At 47.4% G+C, this 18,947-nt stretch overlaps 1 long non-coding RNA gene across 1 annotated transcript; it reads right to left on the bottom strand.

Moving 5' to 3' along the window:
• Positions 1-12,215: 12,215 nt before the first annotated feature.
• On the bottom strand, positions 12,216-17,281 carry LOC138432731 (uncharacterized). The gene is made up of 3 exons (XR_011253963.1): positions 13,967-17,281; positions 13,345-13,575; positions 12,216-12,476 (listed from the first exon to the last, which is right to left on the bottom strand). It is a non-coding gene; the product is annotated as an uncharacterized lncRNA (long non-coding RNA).
• Between the last annotated feature and the right edge of the window lie 1,666 nt (positions 17,282-18,947).

Here is an 18,947-nt window from a genome sequence, read left to right as displayed (position 1 = left end):
TGCTCCCAACAGAGGAGTGCCTCCAAACCCACTTGACACAAGTCAGGATTTCCACCCAGACAGCTCAGGCCACGGAAGACAGAATTGTCTTCTTTAAGCTCATTCTTCAGGGAAACAAAAGCTCATGAGTTTCTACCAACTCAGTGAGAGCAAAGCAGACATTCCCCAGGGCTATGCAAGCAGGCACCTCTTTGCATCCATTTTCAACCAGTCAAGGCTGCATGCTTTCCCTCTGCCACTGCCTTCGCATTTGTTGTGTGAGCAGACACAGTTTCAGAGCTTGTCTCTGGAGTAAGTAGGTCATGCAGTCAAACTGTGGGGAGCATGCTCTCTCCACAACCCTCCCAGGGCAGCAAGAGCACCCTGATGCCAGGGCAGGGTCTGTGTGGATCAGAGTCCCTTGGCACCTGCCCCTCATCTTCCTCCAAAAGCCTGGGGTTGCCGTTGCAGCCCACGCTCTGCTTTGTAAGAATCAGAGGAGAAAAAAAGTAGATCCTCCAGAGAAAAGAAAGTCAAGGAGAGTGATGGAGGAGGCCCATGTCTCCTGCTGGCTTTGCCAGGCCAGTGGCTGATTTAGTTCCATCAGATTGCAGCAGGCCTCCCAAGTCAGCCAAAATCAGTCAACACCGACCATGTCAGGAGAGGAGAGGAGGGCCTCCTTGTAAATTACAGCATGTAATTTTGTAACATTTTTTTTTCTGATTATAAATCTGTGTTCATTGCAGAAAATTAGAAAATGAGGGGGAAGAGGGAAGGTGAAGAAGAAATAAAAGCTATTCATAATTCTCCTGCCCAAAGAAAACCGCTGTTAATAATTCAGTATTTTTCCTACTGGTCTATATGTTTCAAAGGTGAGCTATTGAATATTCAGCTGAGTACCCTGCTTTTTTCAGTTAATACTTTATACTATCATTTCTTACTTCCTTAAATATTGCCTAAAACAAGACCTTTTATAGCAGTGCTACATTATACGAAGTAGATATTTTTGCTAATATCTCACTGCTAAACACCAGTTTTTCACCATTGCAAATGGCAATACAATGCCAATTCATGTTCACAGACAGTTTCTACCATCTCTAAAGCATCCTTTGTAATTGTAGCAGTGGCTAGCTGGTCATCCCTATCCCCCAGTTGCTAGCTGGTCATCCTCTTTGGTACACAGTCAGGCTCCACTCAGCCTCTGTGCCTGTGCCTGCACCCTGGCCACCCTCGAAACCCCCATAACTCCTCTCCTTGGAAGTCACATGTTCAAATGGCAGAACCACCCTCAGCTCTGCCCCTGAGTAGCTACATGGAAAAGAATGACCCTAGAGATCTTCTGAGCAGCCCAGGAGAGCCATATGAACAACAATTCAGCTTCTGTTGTATTGACCCACTTGGGTCTTGTGAACAGTTTAGCTAAGCTACTGCATGGTGCTGCCTTGATAGCCACTTTGCTTGGCCAAGGAGGGGTGATGGGGCCTTAAATTGGCTTCAGTTCAGTTCAGCTGAGTTGCTCAGTTGTGTCCGACTCTTTGTGACCTCATGGACCGCAGCACACCAGGCCTCTCTGTCCATCACCAACTCCTGGAGTTTACCCAAACTCATGTCCATTGAATCAGTGATGCCATCAAACCATCTCATCCTCTGTCTTCCCTTTCTCCTCCTGCCCTCAATCTTTCCCAGCATCAGGGTCTTTTCAAATGAGTCAGTTCTTCACATCAGGTGGCCAAAGTACTGAAGTTTTAGCTTCAACATCAGTCCTTCCAATGAACACCCAGGACTGATCTTTAGGATGGACTGGTTGGATCTCCTTGCAGTCCAAGGGACTCTCAAGAGTCTTTTCCAACATCACAGTTCAAAAGCATCAATTCTTTGGTGCTCAGCTTTCTTTGTAGTCCAATTCTCACATCCATACTTAACTACTGGAAAAACCATAGCCTTGACTAGACAGACCTGTTTTGGCAAAGTAATGTCTCTGCTTTTTAATATACTGTCTAGGTTGGTCAAAACTTTGCTTTCAAGAAGTAAGCATCTTTTAATTTCATGGCTGTATTCACCATATCCAATGATTTTGGACCCCCCCCCCAAAATAAAGTCAGCCACTTGATGGGAACAGATGCCATGATCTTCGTTTTTTAAATGCTGATCTTTAAGCAAACATTTTCACTCTCCTCTTTCACTTTCATCAAGAGGCTCTTTAGTTCTTCGCTTTCTTCCATAAGGGTGGTGTCATCTGCATATCTGAGGTTATTGATATTTCTCATGGCAAACTTGATTCCAGCTTGTGCTTCCTCCAGCCCAGCATTTCTCATGATGTACTCTGCATAGAAGTTAAATAAGCAGGGTGACAACATACAGCCTTGACGTACTCCTTTTCCTATTTGGAACCAGTCTGTTGTTCCATGTCCAGTTCTAACTGTTGCTTCTTGACCTGCATACAGATTTCTCAAGAGGCAGGTCAGATGGTCTGGTATTCCCATCTCTTTCAGAATTTTCCACAGTTTATTGTGATCCACACAGTCAAAGGCTTTGGCATAGTCAATAAAGCAGAAACAGATGTTTTTCTGGAAATCTCTTGTTTTTTTGATGATCCAGTGGATGTTGGCAATTTGATCTCTGGTTCCTCTGCCTTTTCTAAAACCAGCTTGAACATATCGCAGTTCACTGTTCACATACTGTTGAAGCCTGGCTTGGAGAATTTTGAGCATTACTTTACTAGCATGTGAGATGAGTGCAACTGTGCAGTAATTTGAGCATTCTTTGGCATTGCCTTTCTTTGGGATTGGAATGAAAACTGACCTTTTCCAGTCCTGTGGCCACTGCTGTTTTCCAAATTTGCTGGCATGTTGAGGGCTGCACCCTTATAGCATGATCTTTTAGGATTTTTAATAGCTCAACTGGAATTCCATCACTTTCACTAGCTTTGTTCGTTCGTAGTGATGCTTCCTAAGGCCCACTTAACTTCACATTCCAGGATGTCTAGCTCTAGGTGAGTGATCACACCATCATGATTATCTGGATCATGAAGATCTTTTTTGTATAGTTATTCTGTGTATTCTTGCCACCTCTTCTTAATATCTTCTGCTTCTGTTAGGCCCATACAATTGTTCTCCTTTATTGAGCCCATCTTTGCATGAAATATTCCCTTGGTATCTCTAATTTTCTTGAAGAGATCTCTAGTCTTTCCCATTCTATTGTGTTCCTCAGTTTCTTTGCACTGATCACTGAGGAAGGCTTTCTTATCTCTCCTTGCTATTCTTTGGAACTCTGCATTCAAATGGGTATATCTTTCCTTTTGTCCTTTGCTTTTCACTTCTCTTCTTTTCACAGCTATTTGTAAGGCCTCCTCAGACAGCCATTTTGCTTTGTTGCTTTTCTTTCTCTTGGGGATGGTCTTGATCCCTGTCTCCTATACAATACCACAAACCTCCATCCATAGTTCATCAGGCATTCTGTCTATCAGATCTAGTCCCTTCCACTGTATAATCTTAAGAGACTTTATTTAGGTCACACCTAAATTGGCTTAGCCTCTCACATAAGCACTTGTCTCAGACAGCAGCCCACAGGGTCACAAGTAAATATAAGTTACTTGCAGGACTGCCCCTAAGGCAGAAGACAGATGGGTCGCAGATTGAGCAGGTGGAGTCTGTCCCCTGTGGACAGATACTCCAAGATGGAGATAATGGCAAGAATGAGAAGGAGCTGAGTCCTGCCCAGGTCAGATATAAAGAGACCACATATTTCTCATTCTCAAGTTCAAGGAGACCTTCCTGATTACACAAGTACAGAAAGTTTCCTCTGGGATCAAAAATGGAGGATGCACCACTGCTTAGTAGGTAGTGTCAGTCTACTCATAGGCCTCTCCTAGGATCCATCTTGGCTAAGAGATGCATGCATACATTGGAGAACCCTGAGATAAACCAAATATGGGCCCAGAACAAGGCAAAAAAAAGCAAGATGACTGGCCAGAGGAAACTTGGAAGAAATGCCCCATATAAGTGATTTAAACTACTGCAAGGGTGCCACTCTCTCTCTCTCTCTGGGCCTGCGCATGTATGCCTATTCACATGTACACTTTTCCTCCTAATAACCATTTTTACTTGTTTAACCACTTTCCATTTCTTTGCTGAAATTCATTTCTGTGAACAGACAAGCCAGGGCCTTGTCACTGGCCACTGGCCCTCATGGTCTAGTGGCTAGGATTCAGTGCTCTTGCTGTAGAAGCCTGACTTCAATCTCTGGCTGGAGTACTGAGATCCTGCTTCAAGTCACTGCAGACCAAGGTCACCCAAGATCACCTCAGTGACCCTTGGATCAACAGTCTCCCCCCACCTCCAAGGGCTTCCCTTTGTTGGCCTCTTGGGATAAGACCCAGTAGAGCTTTACCAAAACTCCACTCTGGTTCAGACTGAGCAATCCAGACAGCCCAGAAACAAGAAAACACCCTGCCACAGACTCGAGCAAAGGCATGTGCCTGAGGCTTAATCTCACTGTCTGTCTGCACTCTACCTGGACCTCCCTATGTGCCCACTCCCAACCCAGGCCTGCTACGAACATCCTCTAGGACTGGAAGTAACAACTTTCTATTGCACTTCCTCTGCTGCTTTATTGTTGAATCTCAGCTTGCCCTCCAGCAGCCTATGCTCCACTTAAGGAAATTTAATCTAACATTGTCATCAAAATAGGAGGATGCCTCATGAAGACCTCGCATATTACTCAGGAGGCCTTGGAGGGTCTAACACAATGGCCTCCTGAGAAGGAACCATTCATCCAGACTCCCAGGTTTTATAGCTTCAAAGCGGCTTACAACCCCAAGGACAGTCCTCAGGGGGCAGGCCACACAACCCACCTCACAGAGCAGGCTCTTGGCTCCTGGTCCTGGAGCCCTCATGTCACCAAGGTTAGGAGAAAGCACCTGGGGTGGTTCTAACCAGTGGAGGGCCTTATGTTGGCACCTCTGCCAATCGGGATCCCCAACACTCTTATATCTGGGCCGTCCTGGTGCAAGTTCCTCTCCTTAAAATAAGCCATTGCTTCACCCCAGACTCCAGTCTCAAAGGCCCAGACAGACGCCTCAAAAGGCATGTATTAGAGGCCATCAGAGAGTCGTGCAGGCCCCTCTGCTGTAAGCACTTCCCAATCTGCAGCCCCCCGGAGCATTCCCCTGGGAATGTCAGGGATGGTCCCTCATTTAGAACTCCGGTGGTCCACTGGGACAAAGGCCATCATCACCAGACTATTCTGGCTCAGTCACAATGATTTCATAGTGACTCTAAATCCTCCAAGAGAACCTCATACAGCCTAGAAGGCATAGCAGGTAAAACTGGAAAGGGAGTGCCAGTGAAGCTGGGTGTTTCTATCGGCACCATATTTCTAAAATAGTTTCCAGTGGTGGGAGCCACCTCTGGCTCTCTTTTCCTATTAACTCAACCAGAGACATACTTGGAATAAACCTAAATCCCTGGACTTCCTCATCAGTTCAGTCGTGTTCGACTCTTTGCGACCCCATGAATTGCATCACGCCAGGCCTCCCTGTCCATCACCATCTCCCGGAGTTCACTCAGACTCATGTCCATCGAATCAGTGATGCCATCCAACCATCTCATCCTCTGTCATCCCCTTCTCCTCCTGCCCCCAATCCCTCCCAGCATCAGTCTTTTCCAATGAGTCAACTCTTCTCATGAGGTGGCCAAAGTACTGGAGCTTCAGCTTTAGCATCATTCCTTCCAAAGAAATCCCAGGGTTGATCTCCTTCAGAATGGACTGGTTGGATCTCCTTGCAGTCCAAGGGACTCTCAAGAGTCTTCTCCAATACCACAGTTCAAAAGCATCAATTCTTCGTCGCTCAGCCTTCTTCTGAAGAAGGACTTCTTCATAGGAGCTGCCAAACAGGAGCCTTTCCAACTGCCTCCTCCAGTACAAACAGTAAATGCATCACAATATAGGCTAAAATAAGGTGCAGATGACCTTGGCCCATCATTAGAGATAAGTTTGATATTAGGTCATAAGGCCATCATCTCACCCTGTAATAGCCTATCTTGCCAGAGTCAAAACTGACCATCAGTGAAGGAGATTAATAATTGATTAATGATACTCTTAAATGCACAAGTTCCCACCATTAAGGTCCTCATGCCCAGCATCTTAGAGATAGTAGATGTTGTCCAGAAGATTCTAGGTTCCAACTTTGCTGCCCTAGATCTAGCCAGCATGATCTACTTGGTCTTGATAACCGAAGACTCACAGCCTCAAACTGCCTTCAATTTCAAGGATGTCCACCATACCTTACTTGGGTGCCCATGGTTTTCTTGATCTGTATTCACTTAGAATAACCCACTCCTCCTTTTTGCATTATATAGACAGCATTCTACCATGGGGGCCTCATTAGGATGCCATCTGAGAAGGCTTGTACCTAATTACACAATATTTACAGCAGAGAAGATGAACCATTGCTGCCATAAGATCCAAAGACCACCACTTTGTTTGTCAAGCTTCTGGGCAAAGAGTCATCAGCAGGCTGTAAAATTCCTCTTGTTAAAAAATGTCAGCTCCTCACAATCAAGGCTCCAGCACACTATAACAGATATGGCATGTATTAGAGGAAACACCTCTCCACACCTACCCATTCAACTTAGGTTATTTGTGCCATGACACAAAAATTAGCTTCTTTCCACCAGAATTCGGCTAACTGCTTTATGATGGGCCAGCCAGCCACACAGCAGACCCTGGCCTTAGTCCCTCTGGCCCAGACGGCTGAGCTGAATCACTGGTGACATCTGACTACTCCTCTTAGAGTCTGGCTAAGCACAGTTCCACGGAGCTTTGCATGGGGCTCTGGATGAAATGTCCAGCCAGACAGCAGCCACTTCGGTGACAAATCTCAGAGCCTACTGGGCTTGACGCACAACTCCCCACTCAAACAAGACTCTGGAAGGCTCCCATGTGGGGATGCGTGTCTCAGGGTGACAAACTGTATCATAATAGCAAATTGACTTTGTTGGGCCGCTGCTGCCCTCTGCTGGAACTAGAAGGTGTGCACCCACCATCAGAGATACCTTGCCTGGACTTCTCCTGGCTACACCAAGTCACCTTCTTAATCAGGTATGTGCTCACCCTCTTTGGCCCACCAGACATGATAGATTCACATCAGTGTACCCATTTCACCAAGTTGTTCAGCCAGAGGCTCTAGATTGTGGAATCTTGTGAAATTTCCACCTGGCTGACCAGCCCCAAGCAGCTGAAACACGTGCCCCTCACGCTTTCAGACAATAGGTCATCCCTCATATGGACAGAAATTTTACCCCAGATTCTAACCCTGCTCAATGTGTGGGCCTCAGGTCTCCAAACTCCCAACCAATAACCAGTCAACAAAGACTCCTCTACGATTATTTACAGGGACCACCACCTCTTTGACATCAGAGAGGATGCCATTTATATTTGCTCACCAGATGAATACTCCCCTTATATCACGATTTTTCTATCGTCTTACCATCTTCTATGAGCTGGCAACCCAACTGAACTTGGATTATGTGATACGATCCCCTTATAATAGAAAGCCAAGGGGACAAACCCTTCTGATTTGCTTAGAGACTATGATTATACAGATTTCCTTGGCCCACATGGTGGCCTAGCGCCAGCCACAAAGCAGGCTAAGGCTACCAGCTTTGCCTCACCATTTGGGTTATAAGTGAAAGTTGTTCAGTCATGTCCGACTCTTTGAGACCCCATGGACTATACAGTCCATGGAATTCTCCAGGCCAGAATACTGGAGTGGGTAGCCTATCCCTTCTTCCCAATCCAGGAATTGAACTGGGGTCTCCTGCATTGCAGGCAGATTCTTTACCAACTGAGCTATCAGGGAAGCCCTGTATTATAAAGCCTGGCTAATTAAGCCAAATTCATCACAAATTTTGCAGGATAGTGATATTATGGCTTCAGGACAAACAGCAGAATTGTGTGAGTCTCAGAACATGGGAAAAAGTTTCTCCATCAAGAAGTGATGCTTGAAAGAGTTGCTCCCTCCTTATAACAAGCCTCAAATTATATCTCAGACAGGATGGCTGAGATATAATTGGTTACCCTCCCAGGGTAACCGAGGCAGATCCATCTGGCTGACAGGTTTGTGCTTTAATGGTTTTATAGTCTGAACAGGGCTAACTCTGGATTGTAAATCTGTCATCCGCAAAATGTCACTACAGTAGACCAGAATCTATATGCATTGCAGGTGGAGTCCCCACAAAGCTTGGTCATGGACATCACATGCTCTTTTGTAAGGGGCACCCCTGAAGACCTGCTGAAGGAGCAAGAGAGCCTGCACTTGTGGGGCTTCCTGACCCAGGCCTCCAGCACTCACATGCAGTCACCCTGACCTTTCGTGACTCTCCACCTGGGAAGACTCCTCCCCAGTCAGCTCCGATTACCCCCAAGCAGACCAGTGCCCCGGACAACCTGGCCCTGGCCCAAGAGCTCGCTTTGTGAGGCGGCTGTACCAAGGCTTTCCAGAAGGGACCCTCCATTCTGCTCAGCATCCCTGTGTGCTGGCCTCCTCCCTGGATGACTGGGCCTTCCCGTTTTACAGATAGGCTTTTTGTGGACATGATGTTGGTCTGGTTGTGTTCATCATCTTTAGCCAGCGCCCTTCCCTGGCCTCTTCTTAGGCAGAGGTAAACTGACACCATATCATCACCACACACCAAGAATTTGCCACTCGGACTTTCACGGACACTGCTTATAAGGGCCAGCCGGGCACTAGCACTCTAGTCACCACCAGAAGCTGTGGGCAGAAAGTATGGCCCCCAGCAAACTATGGAGTCACCTAGGAGGTTCCTGTACCACCAGGGAACTCGGTAAGCTGCTGTGGGAGACACCGCATCACTCCAGTGCCCTCACCAGCTTCTGAGAGTTCTGGGGTCCTCAGACGTCTGCCTCCATGTGCAGTTCAGATCCACCCACCCCTGCTCCTCCACTGCTGTCTGAGGCATTTAATCAGATTTCCATAGAAACAGTGGCCTAATTCTAGCCTTGGACTTCTGTCTGCAGCTGAATCAACCTTCCAGTCATTGGATTAATCTTTTCATGTGTTGAACCATTTTTGCCTTTTCATTCCGGTTATTTCCACTCCTGCTCCTTGTTTTCTGTCAAGTGGAGGAGGGTGTCTTATTAGTGACTCATCCAACTTTGACTAAGAAATTTGGGGGAAAATAAGAAGGGCAAAGAAACACTCATCCTTAAATCTACTGTGTGCCCTGCAGATTCTTGGAAGGGAAAATGAATTACATGTAGAAGGGAGCATGCTACAGATGCTACCGGCCTCTGGGCTCCATCCCTCAGACCCACACTCAGTGCATCATGCTCCTCCGCCTCATGACTGGGCCATTGCTTTGACAGATGGGGTTCCAGCAGATGCGTCACCCATGTTGACATGGTCAGGCATCCAACTGCACTTCTAGCAGGACTTTGCATCTCTGCTGCCTCCCAGCCTTGGAGCTTAGCCATCCTAGCCAACCCACAGGCCTGAGAGCAAGAAATACATGCTGGTGGCTGTAAAAACATGGAGGTATTATCAATGCATGTTACAGAGCAAAACCTGACTGGGGTGGGGAGCAGTTTCTCCACTACATGAGTTCATCATCATGTCCCAGCGTGGCGACCACAAGTCCCCATACAGCCTGAGGCCAGCAGTGGCATGTGCAGTGAGAGCTTTGACAAGGGGACCTTGAGTGGAAGACTGGGCAGAAGTGTGAGCAGGTGGGTGCGGTGAGGAGCAGTGAACCCGAGACAGGAGGTGTGCGCCTGCATGTGAAGGACGCAGGAGAAGGGCCAGAGTGACAGCAGGAACAGGGGGCAAACAACCAGGAGTCCATCCAGAGGAGCCTTAGGGAGTCCCTGGAGGACAGGAAGTGTCAGAGATTCCAAGGGTCTCCCCACAGACAGGCGGCAGGCAGTAGCAGGACCCAAATAGAACCCGGTGCCCTGGGCCAGGCCAATGGTAAGGAAGGGGGTGCAGCTAGGTCTAGAATCCATCTTGAAGACAGAGGTAAATGCCTTTGCTGTAAGACAAAGAGGGCTGGACAGGAAAGAGAGGGATGAAAGGTGCCAAGGTCTGAAGAGGGGTGTGAAAGAGAGCCTAGCTGCCTTCCACCGGAGGATCTAAGCCTTCCCTTGGAGAAGACAGTGGGATTTGGTGTTCCCTCACTGGGCAGTGACTGAGAGAGCACCCCACAAACCATCGCCACCCTCAGGTGCTTGCCGACACTGCCCAGGCTAAGGCAGATGCATGCGTGTCCCCAAGCCCAAGAATATTAATCTACTCCATCTTCCTGGAAAGCTGCTGGATTCTGCTAACACAGAAAGGACAGCCCAGGAGGACATGGCCAAAGTCACTTTCTTTTCTCATAATCACTACGGCTCATTCCCTCCAGGCAAATATGAGCCAGAAACACCAGTACATGCCCCTTGGAGATCCTAAAAATCAGTCTCTATCACCCAAAACACCGTGGTGTGTTCATTGTATGCCCCTAACTTTGTCGTTCATTCCACAGCCAACGTTCCAGAAGCTTGTATATTACCTGGACAGGCACATAAAAATGGGACCTCAGGTCACATCAGTTCAGAAAGGTCCTAACTCGCGTTGTGCACAGAGAAGGCCACACAGTGCAGCACGGTACAGCACAAGAAAATGCTGTAAGTGCAGAGCCTTTAAGGAGAACTAGGACACACACTCAGATCCTGTGACTTCGATAAGCTACTTAATCTCTCTGATCCTCAGATTATTCACATGGGAAAAACATAAGAGAGCCCATTTCACAGGTACTGGTGAAATTTGATGAATCATATGTGAAACTCCAGCCCATCCCATTCACCACCAGTCCCCACCACAAAAACAGCCTTCACAGAGTGGTCAGGACATCTGATGACAGGCAGAGAGGAAACAATGGGCCCAGAGGATGGAGTGAATGAGCCAGATTCTCCAGGACATCTGCAAGGCCCAAAGGACATCACAATAACATAGTAGGGTCTGCTCCCTAACCACAGACAGCAGATAAGCAGCAGCCGGTGACCACAGCGAGCTGCTCTTATTCACAATTACTTTCTAAGTGTGCATCAATCACCTCCTTTATTCCTCCAGCAACTTCAGGAGGAAAGTGCCGGCGATCACAGCTGCAAAACTCATGGCTGTGGCTCAGCCTCATGGCCCCACATTCAGGCAACAGAGGGCCCATGTGCAGCTCGGGGTCCCCATACCCTGCAGCCAGGCTCCCCACTTCCTGGGTAAACTTTCAGACAGCACCAGGACCCAAGGCACTGATTGAACCCCTAGCTAACTCTCACCTGGGTCAGGCTGACACCTGACCTCTTCTAGACCTGGGTCCTCTGTGAGAGGAAGAGGATCATAGCCTGGCACTGCCAAGGTGTCCTAGAGGAAGGATCAGTGCATGGAGAAGGTGCCAAAAGCCTCCAGGTAATCCTGGACCCCTCTGTTCAGAACACATCATGGGCCTTCTAGCTGCGGCGGTTTAGCACTGGCACAGCCTGGCCCCTCCATCTCCGCCTGGCTCCCACCTCCACCCCCACGGAGCATTCCTCCCCACCAGCACAGTGGGCCCCTCCTCAGCAGCGAGTGCCTGAGCCCCACTCTCCCCCTGCTGTCTCACGCTTGTCAGGAAGGACTATTTACCACGGTGGGAAGAATTCTTCAGTCAAGCTGCCATCCTTCAACAATATTTATGAGGCTGTCACAAGGTGAAACAGAAATATTCACGAATATAAGAGGGCCTGCCTCCTGATACCCATATATTATAGTAAGCTATGGATGCAGACAGTTTTGGCTACACAGAAGAAAAATGACTCTGGCATGATTATTAAACTCATGAAGCAAGTCTTTCCACATTTATCCACAAATGGAGCCTCAAAGTTATCCCAACAAAAGGTGCTCTACAGTGCCTGAATCCACCCCATGGTATCTACCCTACGTGTCATACAAGGTCCTCCCGTGTTCCCAGCAGCCAGCTCCACGGGGGCCAGCAGGGCAGCAAGGGGGAGGGGAAGAGGACACACAGAGGGAATGCCAATGTGGGCCCGCCAAAGGCACTGACTTTCCACACCAAATCAATGCTGCCTGTACTGCTGCTCAATGAAATGTTGCTGCTGCGAGCCATGGGTTACATCGTGATTTGTGACCTCCAGAGGACAGGATTTTGATCCAGGGTCAGAGGCGAGGCTTGACCACTTGGAGCTTTTTGTGTAGCAAAGTTTTATTGAAGTATAATAGAGATAGGGAAAGCTTCTGACATAGACATCAGAAGAGGACAGAAAGAGTGCCCCCTTGCTAGTTTTTAGCAAGGCATTTTATGTCTGTTAGCAAGCTGCTAATCAGATAAGAGAGACTCCTCAAGGCTGAGGGACTTTCACCAGGTCGCTCTCCCGAGCTGTGTCATCCCCGGCCATAAAATGATTGACATGAATACTGGTTTATTGAGCCATTATCAGTCCAAGGGCTGAGAAAAGAAAAAAAAAAAGTTAGTCTTAGGCAGAGCTAGTTTCGTCAACAGAGAACGGGTTGGGGGGCGGGGGTGGGGGGCGGGAATGTCTGCCACTTGCAGTTTATTTCCTCCTGCCACTTGGGGACCTCTGGCCTTCCTACCTGTTACCCTCTCATTTCCCCTTTTCTTTTAGGAGAATTATGTTGCCTAGGGGAAGGGGCAGCGTTCTCATTCCACAATCACTTCTGAGCTGATAAGGAGCATCATCCCTAAATTGGTGAGGCAACATATTCCCCTCACCCTCATATTGGTAGTCTCTGGTCCAAAGGCCCCAGGTAGTAGCTGGAGGAAGCTGTGGCACTCAGTAGGAGTTTGGACAACCTTTTGTAACTTAAAAGCCTTGATGCAGCTATAAGCAAATCAAGCTACACAGTTACATATGCAGGGAGCAAACAGCAAGAACAGAACAATCAGAATTATTACAATTAAGATACTTCTCCACCATGGGGAGCTAGTTAACATCTCCCAAAGTGAAGGGACTGAGACTTCAGGAGTATCCATAGCCTGGATCATCATGTTCATGTGTTCAGTAAAGTGAGTAACATTAGTGCTCATATCTGGTATATATGTACAGCATCGGGTATGAATAATGGCACAAGTTCCTCCTTGTGCAGCTCTTAGAATATCTAAGGCCAATCTGTTTCGTAAAACCACCTTTCTAATTTGTATTTGTTCAGCGTTAAGGGCTGAAACAACTTTTTGAGAATCTTGTAAGGTTTGTTGAGTAAAGGTAGGCAGAGGATCAACTCGTAGCATAACGCCTGTAGTTCCCAGAGAGGGAAGGAATATTGCAGCCAAATAATCATACCAGTAAAATACAGACCTTATCCAATGAGTTCCAAGTTGTGGCAAATCAGCAGGTTTCTTTGGAAGCTCTGAAAATATGAAGCCATGAGTAAAAGCTGGACCTAGGGTGCATCTCCCTATCCAGCTACGGTGAAGCCACGCCCATAGGCAAGAGTCACATATCCAATAGGCCCAGTTTGAAGCAAGCCAGCATGACTGAGGGATCCAGTCCCAATCAGTGCCTGGCCAGGCAAAAGCAGGACCTGTACTGGGGTTAGAAAACACAGGAATTATTATATTGCACATTTCATATGAGGCAAAAACCCCAGTTGTTTCCAATCATTATAATTAAGTTGTCAGCTAACTTCTGGAAATGGTTCTGTTTGTTCCCAGCATATAGGGTCTCTAGACATTAGGCACCCCTTTTCAGGAGTTAGCCATATGACGTCATCCCATATTTGATAAGCATCAGGTAAAAAACCTGACCCGTAAATCTAGACCCATTTGTCTTCTTAAGTACAGCAAAATAGTCATTAAACCAAGACAAAGTATAATCAAAGTTAAAAGTTACAATATGTCCATAGTTAAGCTACAAAGTGTTTCATCAGTCCATTTTAGGATCATTAAATGTGATCAGATTAAGAAGAGGCACCACATACAATTGTTGTTGGCAAAGGTAGTCACAGACTTGGAGAAAGTCCTTCCCCTGAAGTGGAGATGCCCGCCACGGGAAGCCTTCCACTGAGGATGGGGGAAGTGCCCTGCAGATCCAGCAAGTAGACCGATTGTGGAATGCAGCATAGGAGTGAGCCCAGGACAGGAAGGCATTGCCTTGAGAGTCAAATGGCAGGCTCAGGACTTTTGGAGTTAGCAGAAGCAGGCCCATACAGATTATCAGGAACATCTAAAAAGTGAAGAGTAAAATCAAAGAAAATAAAGACATAAAAATGACATGGCTTAGCCTGAGGGGTCAGGATGCCACTTTTTAATTCGAGTATGGTACACCCACGAATTAATTCCTGGCACTTTGACATTTGTGGGAGAAGAAAGAATTACCTCATAAGGGCCTTCCCAGAGGGGCTCTAGAGATTGCCCCTCCAAGGTCCCAATGTCTTTATCAGGACCTCTGCTCCTGGCTCAAACAACAGCTTGTTTGACTCAAAGGCTGAATCAGGAGTCACCTCCCAGAGTTCCCATAAAGTCTGTTGAAAAGCTGAAATTTGAGTTATATAACAAAAACTGATATTTAAGAAGCCAACTGTCTGTCATCCAAATATTAACTTTAGAGTTTAAGATTCTACTCACATCATGAGAAGTCAGTACAAGAAGATTTCACCCATTAGTAAACTAAAGAGCTTTAGGCACTATTAAAGCAATAAAAGCAATTACTCTTAGACGATGTGGCATCCAATTTTCTACTCAGGTATCCTATACATTTCTGGTGAGGCCCTTGGGGTTGTGTCATAACTCCCAAGGCCATACTTTTTCTTTCAGTGACAAACAAATTAAGCTCTGACACTGTGGGCAAGCTCAAAGCAGGAGCTTGCAAGAGAGCAATTTGAAGAGCCTTAAGTGTCTTTTGAGTATCTCAAGACCAAATCAGTTTGTCAGTTTGGGTTTGCTGAGTTTCAGTTATAAGTTTATATAAAGGCCAGGCAAGTTCCACATGACCCGGAATCCAAATGCAGCCGTAGCCTGTGATGCCCAAAAATCTTCTCAATTGTCTTAAAGTAATAGGTAAGGGATGATTTAGCATAGGCTTACTTCTCTGGGGCCTATGGCCCTCATCCCTTTAGCTATGATTAGGCCTTCAAATCAATGACTGAAAAATATTTGGCTCATTCAGAATTTCGGATAATAGATATACCTCACATCCTTTCAAGTAAGGTCATAAAGAAGAGTAGCACCCTTAAAGGCTCTAATATATTTTTCTGGGTCCTCCAAACAGTCTCCCAGGTCCTCCTTAATTCTCTGTATTTCTTGATAAGAAAAGGGCTTATTAACTCTCATCAATTGATTGTTTTTCCCGGTGGGTGCTTCATGGAGAGGCAACAGCTTCTGTAGCTGCTCCTCAGCCCCTCTGGCTGCCCTTCGCATATGATCCCAGGAATAGATTGGAGAAACCTGTTTTTCCTTATCTGTCTGTCTCCTGTCCTCCATCTCAACCTGTATTTCACCCTTCGTTTTACCTGTCTGAGCTTCCCTTACTTCATTGATCTGAGTTTCACTTGAATCCTGTGTAGTCCAAAGTCATACTGAGACAGGAATTTGAATCTCTACTGACGCTGGAGCAGTTTGAATTTCAGTTTGAGTTTCTACCAAGAACAAGGACACCGTCCCCTGAGGGGTGCCCTGACTCTCAGTTTGCTCAGATGGAAGCCCTGGATATGGGGGCAAAGTAGGAGGACAGGAGGGAGCTGAAGGTTTCACACCCGAACCTATACCCTTAGGACAGAAGTCTGGCATGTCACACAGAGAGAAAAAAAGGTAACACCTATGCCATTTCTACCCATTTCCCTTATTTTCTATAGAACCGGTCTAATTGTAAGACAGTATTGTAATTAAGAGACCCTCCAACTAGCCATTGTTCGCTGTCCTCCAATGGAGACTGTGGCCATGCAGTATCACATAGGAAGTTCAGGCGTGTCTTCTTGAAGCTCTGGGGGTCAAATCTATCCCAGTTTCTCAGGATGCAGTTCAAAGGAGTGAGGCTTGAATTCTTAGCTCCCATCAGTAAGAGAGAAAAAGCAGCGTCCAGCAGCCTTTTCTACCGGAGGCATCCCTCCCTACTCTAGATGGGGGTGGAGACAGGTCTTCCACCTAAGCTTCCTTCCCTGGCCAGAGTCAACCTATCTCTTACCAAAGCAGATGTTCACTACCATCCCTTCCTGTTCTATCACCAAGGTGGGCTGGAGATGCACCAGGCGTTAGACCTGGTGGCCTCCCAGATTGATGTCCTGTTCCTCACCATTAAAACTTTGCCTGATTTCTGCTCCTCCTCTGATGCCACCCTGGGTGCAACAGAGTAGCTTTCCAGAATGCCTCTCAAGCTAAGACCACCAGGGGAAACATCTGTCTCCTGCACGGCTGTGCACTGGCCTGAGTATATTCCTGACCATAATAGAACTATACAGTGAAGTCGCTCAGTCGTGTCCAGCTCTTTGTGATCCCATGGACTGTAGCCTACCAGGCTCCTCTGTCCATGGGATTTTCCAGGCAATAGTCCTGGAGTGGATTGCCATTTCCTTCTCCAGGGGATCTTCCCAACCAAGGGATTGAACCCAGGTCTCCCACATTGTAGACAGATGCTTTACCGTCTGAGCCACCAGGGAAGTCCGATAGAACTGGCAAATCATAAAAGGATGAACATAAAAGCCAAGATGTCCCTTTTGAGTGTCACCACACCAGTATATGTGGTAGCAAAAGAGGTGGTGAAGGGCTGGCCAGCAAGGAAAAAGTGATTTTTGTCCTCGAGCTATATAGCTGGCCAGCAAGGAAAAAGTGATTTTTGTCCTCGAGCTATTAGGGCCAATTCTTCCAAAGCCACAAGAGAGCCGCCTCTGGTCCACTAAGAGCTAGCTTTACCAAAGGAAGCATTACCACTGCACCTCCAATCTGACCAGATCCTGGGATTCCAGATCTGTGTCCTCAAAACCTCTGTGTCCTCAAAAGCACTAGTCACCAGCAGTGCTTCTATCCACATAGATCAGAGACACAGCCATAATAAAGACTCACTTTCAGGTCGCTAGCCCCTGAGGCAGGCAGCTAAGAGAACACCTTATAGCCTGAGAGATGTTCTTAGAACTAGAGCTCCACCTAGCTACCAAACGTGCTCTTGTCTGTTGCTGCTGCTGCTAAGTCGCTTGAGTCATGTCCGACTCTGTGCGACCCCATAGACGGCAGCCCACCAGGCTCCCCCATCCCTGGGATTCTCCAGGCAAGAACACTGGAGTGGGTTGCCATTTCCTTCTCCAATGCACGAAAACGAAAAGTGAAAAGTGAAAGTGAAGTCGCTCAGTCGTGTCCGACTTTTCATGACCCCATGGACCGCAGCCTTCTAGGCTCCTCCGTCCCTGGGATTTTCCAGGCAAGAGCACTGGAGTTGGGTATTGCACAATAAAACAACCAACAACACAGAACTGCAAGTCCCTTGAAAGTCTGTGATCTGACAGGTTTGGTTATTAGTTCTAATTCCTCAGGCAGTTACAAAATGGCCAAAGAGACCAGGAAAAGGTGACCGAGAAAGGAATGTTTTGTCCACATGAATCACCCATGTCTGACCATTCCTCTCACAGGGACATTGGGTGCCTCTTGGTATTGGCAGGTTGGTATAAACCCCCAACAAGTCTCCCCTTGGGGGCTGCCTTCAGTCACTACGAGGCACCGCAAAACTGCAGAGCAGGGTTCAACACTCACTTCGTGAAACACTATTTTTAAGTCTGTTAGCAAGCTGTTAATCAGATAAGAGGGACTCCTCAAGGCTGAGGGAGTTTCACTAGGCCCCTCTCCTACAATATGTGTTTTTGAGATAGGATGGCACAAGGTGTGTCATCCCCAGCCATAAGATGATTGACATGAATCCTGGTTTGTTGAGCCATTATCAGCCCAAAATTTGAGGAAAAAAAAAAACCAAAACAAAACAGGTTAGTCTCAGGCAGAATTGGTTTCATCAACAGAGAAGGGGGTGAAAAAACATCTGCCATTTGCAGTTTATTTCCTCCTGCCACTTGGGGACCTCTGGCCTTCCTACCTGTTAGCCTCTCACCAAACAGTGCCCGGAGGCTCAGACAGAAGTGATGCAGGGGACCGGCTGGCAGCCTGCTTGTGAAGCCCACAGTGCTCCAGGCACTTTAAGTGGTAGACTTCTTTTCCAAACGAAGATTTAAAAGGAAGTACCACATATGAACCAGGAATGAGTGACACAGATCTGGATACAGTGGGTGAGGGGACTCAGAGTCCAGCCCCCTCTGCTTTCCCTGCCCGCCTCCAGCCAGCACAGGGACCCCAAGGCAGAAATCCGCAGAGAAAACACTGCTCCTGTCCCCTGCCTCAAGCCCGCTGTCAGTTGCAGTACAATCTGGAGCTCTGTGAACTGCACAGCCTAAGGCTGGCCCCAGGAAACCAGCTGCATTTCTTGTGGAAGACAGTAGCCAGGGCCCTGTCCACACAGCACACAGGGCACCTGCTCAGCCTTTATCCCTGGGACACTGTGACCCATGCCCAGGGCCCCCAGGGAGGCAGACATCAGTCCAACCCATCTCCACCTGAAGCCTGCTGGCCCCACAGCAACAGACCAGGTTTCCCATCTCTCAAAGAGGTCTATTTTTACTAAAGACATAAAAGCAGAAATGTAATCTGCCATCACAATATTGTTATAATCTCTGATTTGAGTTCAACTCCTTTGTCTCTCCCACCTGACCCATAAAGAAAAGAGGTGGTCAAGGCCACACTCAGTACAGCATGGAGGTCCCAGGACAGGACTCCTGTGCTGGGCAAGCAGCAACCCCGTGCCGGGCTCTCACCTGCCCTCAGGACCGCCCCCAGCCTTGGCCTCAGTTATAACAAACGAACGCCTGCAAACAAGCCTTGTGCAGGGATGAAGGGGAACCATATGAAGGCTGAAGGAGCCTTGGCCTTGCA

This window comes from Ovis canadensis, chromosome 2, assembly GCF_042477335.2.
Source record: "Ovis canadensis isolate MfBH-ARS-UI-01 breed Bighorn chromosome 2, ARS-UI_OviCan_v2, whole genome shotgun sequence".
In the NCBI taxonomy this organism is placed as follows: Eukaryota; Metazoa; Chordata; class Mammalia; order Artiodactyla; family Bovidae; genus Ovis; species Ovis canadensis.
The sequence above is the reverse complement of the archived record's forward strand: the minus strand, read 5'-3'. Positions and strand labels throughout refer to the sequence as shown.